This window comes from Carassius auratus, chromosome 5 (genome assembly GCF_003368295.1).
Source record: "Carassius auratus strain Wakin chromosome 5, ASM336829v1, whole genome shotgun sequence".
NCBI classification, from domain to species: domain Eukaryota; kingdom Metazoa; phylum Chordata; class Actinopteri; order Cypriniformes; family Cyprinidae; genus Carassius; species Carassius auratus.
Window position 1 is genome coordinate 7,021,756 of NC_039247.1, and position 7,648 is coordinate 7,029,403.

General features: G+C 41.7%; 1 pseudogene; it reads right to left on the bottom strand.

Moving 5' to 3' along the window:
- Positions 1 to 1,371: 1,371 nt before the first annotated feature.
- On the bottom strand, positions 1,372 to 7,095 carry LOC113072863 (E3 ubiquitin-protein ligase TRIM39-like; annotated as a pseudogene).
- Positions 7,096 to 7,648: the final 553 nt, after the last annotated feature.

Genomic DNA, 7,648 nt, shown 5'->3' on the forward strand with positions numbered 1-7,648 from the left:
ACAACACTTAAAAAGCCCCAAATGACTGTGAGCTGAAAGAGAAGTTCAGTTTACACCCTCGCAAACTCACAGAAAACAAAGTTCAACATACAAACAATTCCCCTCATTAACTTTTCCACTCGCTCACTGTCTCCTTCAAATCATTTGTTTAGTTTCACACCTTTTGCATCCACTTGTAATAATAGTTGTTCCATTTCCTTTACACTCGGCCATTTACAGACAAAAAACATTCAGTAACGGGAACTAAATCCTGTTATCTGTTATCTCAATAGTTCTGGAAAATTTGGGGAGCAAAAGGCGCTCACTCAAATAATGTGATCCAGCTTTTAGAAACAAGTGGAAAAAGACTTGAGGCAAGAGTGCTTGTTTAGAGTGACTGATTCTGACACAAGAAAGGTTTTTAGGTAATTTATATATATATATATATATATATATATATATATATATATATATATATATATATATATATATATATATATATATATAGCATCCTATGCATTATTAATAATAATTATTAGTTCTAGTAGAAATGGTATTTACCTCTTTAATTACATCTTATAATTTTGTATATATTATTTATATATAAGTATTATATATTTATAATTAATTTATATAAGTAAATTAAATTGTTTGAGTTTTAAAAAATGATTTTATTTACTTTTATTTTTAATGTTATTCGTAATATCATTACATTCAAAGATATGTTTTTTAAAAAAGCACATTCATAGTATACAAATAAACTAACAGAAACAAAAATAAAATAGTAAGTTATATGAGTTATATTACATCAAATGGATAATAAATTTTGTGGGGTTAATCAAATTTAAATAATACACACAAAACAGAATTGTAAGAATTTTCAAAGAAAGGTTTTTTTTAGAGATCAATGATGTCGATTTTGTTTTTAGAATCAATACTGATTATTTGGATGTTTATGTGACCAATAACCAATATGAAGAGCCTGTTGTTTATTTATTGTTTTACTTCTGATCTTGACACAATGTTAACATCAGTACTGAACTGGACAAGCATTTTCATTTACTGTATAACACTGTCAGTACTGTAATTTCACTTCCTTCTTGCAAAACAAAACATTTAAATCAGTAAATAGAGGGAGTGTGGCGAGTGGGGCGGGGCCGAGAGGCGTGGGAACGAGGAGTGAGGCCAGGTGTAGTGATTGGAGTTGAGCTACACCTGAGCCCCACCGCTAGCATCGAGTCCCACGTAGGAGATGGAAGGATATAAAACTGGAGTGACGACCGTGAAGGACGAGAGAGGACCCGCCTCCTTCTTCCCGATGAATATGGAGATTTGTATCATTACAGGGAGCTAAACCTCAAAGAAAGAAAAGGCGCACTACCATTAAAGTGTCTTTATTTAATAAAAGTAAAAATAAAATCAGTTAAATGATCAGGTATCAAATAAAGAACATAAAATAAGAAAACAAAACCTTCTAAACCACCTGAATAAATAAAGCTTTGTTCCCATTTGAGCAGAACTAGGTTGTAGTGTTGTGTTCACACACAGGGAGCCGTGTCTCACTGAATTGAGTTTTGCATCTTCTTGTGCTTGAACGGACAAATACACACAAAATTATGTCAAAATACCTGTCTTGGTAAGTATCCTCAAAATCTGTTGGTTATGTCTTGTGAATGTCTTGAATGTCTTGTAATGTTGTGAATGCTGCTTATTATCTTTCATGTCTTTTGTGCTTGCATTTTTAAACTGGCAAGGTGTATTTGTTCGTTCAAGCGCATGAAGACTCGAAGGAGAACTCAGGTCAGTGTTTGTGTGCCGTCTGTGTAGAAGCACAGAAATATTTAAAGTTTCTTTTTCTCTTTTCTTTTTGAACAAAAAGCATATTTTTTCATTTTTTTAGTGGTGTAAATTCATTTATTGTAATTGACAGGTGTGATGATCAATGGCACTGAGTCTTGACCTTCATTCTTTAATGCTGGGCTTAAAATTGGATAGAGTTGGTCAGTGAAAGAATGACCGGTGAAAGAATACATATGTGAGCTGGACTCCACATCATAAAAGGAGACCAGACCCTCCTCATAATCCACAAACACACCGACCTGCTGCGGCTTTACTCTCAAACACAGAGAGACAGCAGGAGTATCACTGGCTCCATATTCATAACCTTTCCTCAGACCCACAGTCCAGTATCCATCACTGGGACTCAGTCTGATCTTCCCCTTCCTGTTAATGGATTCTCTGGCCACTCCTAAATCCCACTCAGTATTTCCCTTCACCTGCACCTCAAAATAAAATCTCCCCGAGGAGAATCCCTCCTTTCCCAGGACATATATACATATATCAAATCTCTCTGGATTGTCTGGGAGGTTCTGTCTAATGCTTCCATGTCTCACTTGTTTTCCATCAGCAGACAGGATGAGGTTTGGATGAGCTGTATGAGGATCCAGAGTCACATCCACTGAGAAAACAGAGAACATGAATCACAAGTTCACAGTACAGAGATTCTGTGATGATGCTGATGTTTTTATATTTAATAGTTTTAATCAGATGGTGCAGTGATGAAGCTGAGAGTATGTGAACTTAAACGAGTGTAAACTATACCTGCAAACTGCTGCATCCTCTTCAGCTCTGTAGAGATGCACAGCAATAAAACAATCACAAGAACCTTAAGACTCGTTCTTCATTACTGATCTCAAAAGATAAGAAACGTGTATGGTGTATTTGATACTGACGTACCAGTTTTTGTGAGTTTCTCATCTAGAGTGTGATGCAGTTGAGTCAGCGCTCTCCTCAGAGTCTCCAGACTCACATGAGTCTTCATACTGATCTCAGACCAGTTCCTGCTGTTTCTAAGGCTTCAGAGGGATGAGAAAATCTACAGCAGGAGAGAGGAGGAATCCTTCAGCATGAGGAGTGTTATACACTGATTATCACTGATCAGAGAGATGCTGACTGACCTGTAGCAGGTGGAGGGGATCTTCAGTGTGTGAGAGCCTCTCCAGCTCAGTGTTTCTCATCTTTAGCTCTCTGATCTCCTGCTCCAGCTCTTCAATCAGCTCTCTCTCCTGTTTCTTTGCTGCTTTCTGCTGCTCTTCCATCATCTCCAGCTGATCAGCCTGACATCTCTCAATGGAGCAGATCAGATCAGTGAAGAGCTCAACATGGGCTGCTTTCTCCTCCTCTGTGTTTCTCTGCTCAACCAGTCAGTCAACAAATGATCAGTGGTGTTTGCTAAGACAGGAATCAGTGTTACTATTGCTCATCCTTCAGTATTATTATTTATTAATCACTTTACCCCCATGTCATTCCAAACCTGTTAAAGCTTTGTTCATCTTCGGAACACAATTGAAGATATTTTGGATGAAAATCAGGAGGCCTGTGAGTGTCCCATAGACTGTCAAATAAATAATCTTCCGCTTATCTGGGGCTGGGTCGGAGGGGCAGCAGTCTAAGTAGGGATGCCCAGACTTCCCTCTCCCTAGACACTTCCTCCAGCTCTTTCAGGCCAGCTGAGAGACAGTCCCTCCAGCATGTCCTCGGTCTTCCCAGGGGCCTCCTCCCGGTGGGACGTGCCAGGATCATGACCCACAGCTTATGACCATAGGTGAGAGTAAGAACGTAGATCGACCGATAAATCGAGAGCTTGGACTTGCAGCTCAGCTCCTTCTTTACCATGACAGACAGGTATATTGACCACATCACAGCAGAAGCTGCACCTATCTGCCTGTCAATCTCCCGCTCCATCCTTCCCTCACTCGTGAACAAGACCTCAAGATACTTGAACTCCTCCACTTGAGGCAGGAGCTCTCCACCAACCTGAAGGGGACATGTCACCCTTTTCTAGCTGAGAACCATGGCCTCGGACTTGGAGGTGCTGATTCTCACCCCAGCTGCTTCACACTCGGCTGTAAACCATCCCAGCGCACGCTTAAGGTCCTGGCTTGATGAAGCCAACATGACAACATCATCTGCAAAAACAAGAGATGAAATCATGTGGTCCCCAAACCGAACACCCTCCGGTCCCTGGCTGCGCCTAGAAATCCTGTCCATAAAAATAATGAACAGGACCGGTGATAAAGGGCAGCCTTTCCAGAGTCCAACATGTACCTTGAACTAGTCTGACTTACTGTACAGCCACCAATGTGAACCAATCTTCTGCTCCCGTCATACAGGGACAGCCCTTAACAGAGGGCCCTGGACCCCATACTCCAAGAGCACCCCCCACAGGAGGCCGTGGGGACACAGTCGAATGCCTTCTCCAAATCCACAAAACACATGTGGATTGGTTGGGCAAACTCCCATGATCCCTCCAGCAGCCTGGCGAGGGTATAAAGCTGCTCCAGTGTTCCACGACTGGGACAAAAAACGCATTGTTCCTCCTGAATCCAAGATTCGACTATCGGCAGAATTCTCCTCTCCAGTACCCTTGCACAGACTTTTCCAGGAAGGCTGAGGAGTGTGATCCCCCTGTAGTTGGAACACACCTTCCGGTCCCCCTTCTTGAAAAGAGGGACCACCACCCCGGTTTGCCATTCCAGAGGCACTGTGATGCTACAAAGGCGTGTCAGCCAAGACAGCCCCACAACATCCAGGGACCTGAGGTACTCAGGGCAGATCTCATCCACCACTGGTGCCTTGCCACCGTGAAGCTTCTTAACTACCTCTGTGACTTCAGCTTGGGGGATGGATGAGTCCAACTCCCAGCCCTTGCCCTCTGCTTCCTCAATGGATGACATGTCAGTGGAGTTGAGGAATCCTCAATGTATTCCTTCCACCATCCGACGATATCCCAGTTGAGGTCAACAGCTACCCATCTCCACTTTAAACAGTGTTGGCAGGGCACTGCCTCCCCCTACTGAGGTGCCTTACATTTTGCTAGAATCTCTTCGAGGCCAACCGAAAGTCTTTCTATATGGCCTCACCAAACTCCTCCCAGACCTGAGTTTCTGCCTCCACAACCACCCGGCCTCGGTCAACATCTGGTCGAAGCTCTGCTGGAGGAGAGAGTTTAAAATCTCTATGACAGGGGGCTTATTCAAACGTTCCCAACAGACCCTCACAAACGTTTGGCTCCACCAAGTCTGTCAAGCTTCCTCCCCCGCCATCAGATCCAACTCACCACCAGGTAGTGATCAGTTGACAGCTCCGCCCCTCTCTTTACCCAAATGTCCAAGACATACGGCCGGATGTCAGACAAAACAACCACAAAGTCGATCATCGACCTCAGGCCTAGGGTGTTGTGGTGCCACGTGTCCTGATGGACACCCTTATGCTTGAACATGGTGTTCGTTATGGACAAACTGTGACATGCACAGAAGTCCAATAACAGAACACCTCTCGGGCTCAGATCAAAGGGGCCATTCCTCTCAATCACGCCCCTCCAGGTGTCACTGTCGCTGCCCACGTCAGTGTTGAAGTCCCCCAGTAGAAAACAGAGTCCCCGGTCAGAGGACTTTCCAGCACCCTTCACAGAGACTCCAAGAGGGCCGGGTACTCTACACTGCCATTTGACCCGTAAGCACAAATGACAGTGAGAGACCTATCCCCAACCCGAAGGTGCAGGGAAGTGACCCTTTCGTTCACCGGGGGTAAACTTCAACACATGGCGAAGAAGCTGGGGAGCTATGAGCAACCCCACACCAACCATCTGCCTCTCACCGCAGGCAACTCCAGAGTGGTAGAGAGTCCAGCCTCTCTCAAGGGGTGTGGTTCCAGAATGCAAACTGTGCATTGAGGTGATCCCGCCTATCTCCAGTCAGTATTTCTCAACCTCCCGCACAAGCTCAGGCTCCTTCCCCACCGGCAATGAGAAATCCCATGTCCATAAGGCCTGTTTTCGTGTCCAGAGATCAGGCCAGGCGACGTCACGGTCCTTGTTTTTTTTAAATGCATAAATGGCTTTTGAACTGCTCTTAGTCTCTATGTTTATTTAGCTTTGATTTGAAAGAAAACAGCACATCCTTGTGGTGCAGATGATACAGAGGAGCATACGCAGGTTTTCACACCAAAGACGTCCGAAGACGAACTGAGATTTTACAGGTTTGGGACGACATTGTGATTAATGACAAAATTTTCATTTTGGGTGGAGTATCCCTTTAATACTGAATAACTTAGTAGAGATTAGTTCCTGAATGAATGGGTTTTTGAACAAATGTTTGAACAAATGAATTAATTCAGTGACTCACTTAAGTCAGTCACTTGTCGCCACCTATTGGTATAACCGTGTATCCTGCAGCTATAACTCCTGTGGACTCTTGGAGGACCGGAAACTAAATGATGTATAATAAATACCTATATAAGTTTAATTCAGTTATTTTAAACTCACTTTTCTAACTTCTGCTGAGTGTTTGATGTCTTGAATCTTCTTGATTCTCTCCTGAATCATCTTTTGCCCTTCTTTCTGTGTCTTCGTCAGTTGAGTCTACAGACACAGACACATTTATCATAACAGAGATTTACAATGTTTTCATTGTGAACTCTTTTTTTTAACAAGATCAAAGAAAATTTGATTATTCATTATATGAGACCTTTAAACGTATTTTTGTTAGTAACTTCTACCTTCTTCTCTTCACCCTCCTCTTCCAGAGGAACAGTCTTGTGGTTCTTGTGGTCTGCCATGGTGCAGATCGAACACACACATGTCTGATCATCTCTACAGAACAGCTCCAGAGGTCAATCATGTGTCTGACATATATAGTCCTCCAGATTACTCACAGGCTCCATCAGTTTGTGTTTCTTTAAAGCAGCCACTCTCAAATGACGCTCCAGATGAGTTTCACAGTAAGAGCTCTGACACACCACACAAGACTTCAGGGCTTTCAGCTTTCTTTCCTCACAGATGTCACACAGAACTTCAGGTTTTTTCTCAGGTGTTTTCTTTTTACAGTGATCTACGAGCTCTCGGAGTGTGGTGTTAATCTTGAGATCGGGTCTTTGGCCGAATGTTTCTTTACAGTAAGGACAACTGCAGGTCTGGATGTTGTCCCAGCACTTATTCAGACAGGTCTTGCAGAAGTTGTGTCCACATGGAGTCGTGACTGGATCAGTGAACACATCCAGACATATAGAGCACTGAAGCTCCTCAGTCAGTGGACCAATGGAGGATGACATCACTGAGAAGAGAAATAATGAAATAAAGAAATAATAAAGAAAAATCAAAGAAAAATCACCTATGTTACCAGACTAAATTTTGGACACACTGTTATGTAATATCATTTATATTGTGCCTATGCCTACTTCATTACAAAATAAATAAAATAAGTGTCTTTTTATTGTCTTACTTGGAGGTTCACTTAGACTTTGTCTCCTGGTTTCTCTTCTTTTTAATGAAACTGATGATTCTGCCATTTATCTTCCCTTCTTCAAAGCCTTTTCAATTACAAAAAAAAAAGAAAAAGAAAAGTTAAATAAAATAATAACATACAGTATATGAATCAACCAGCTAAGCCTATTTACTTCTTGTCTTCTAATAATTTTGGTAACATGGGTTTAAATTATAATAATAATAATAAAAAAAGAAAAAGAAAATTTATATATTATATAAATTAAAACGTAAAAAAAATTAAGCCTGTTTAATCAATAGTTGTCTATATCATTTATTATATTAATATTGTTTTATCTCTATTTTGTGGGGGAAGAAATGGAAGAAGAAAATCAATTTATTTTAAAT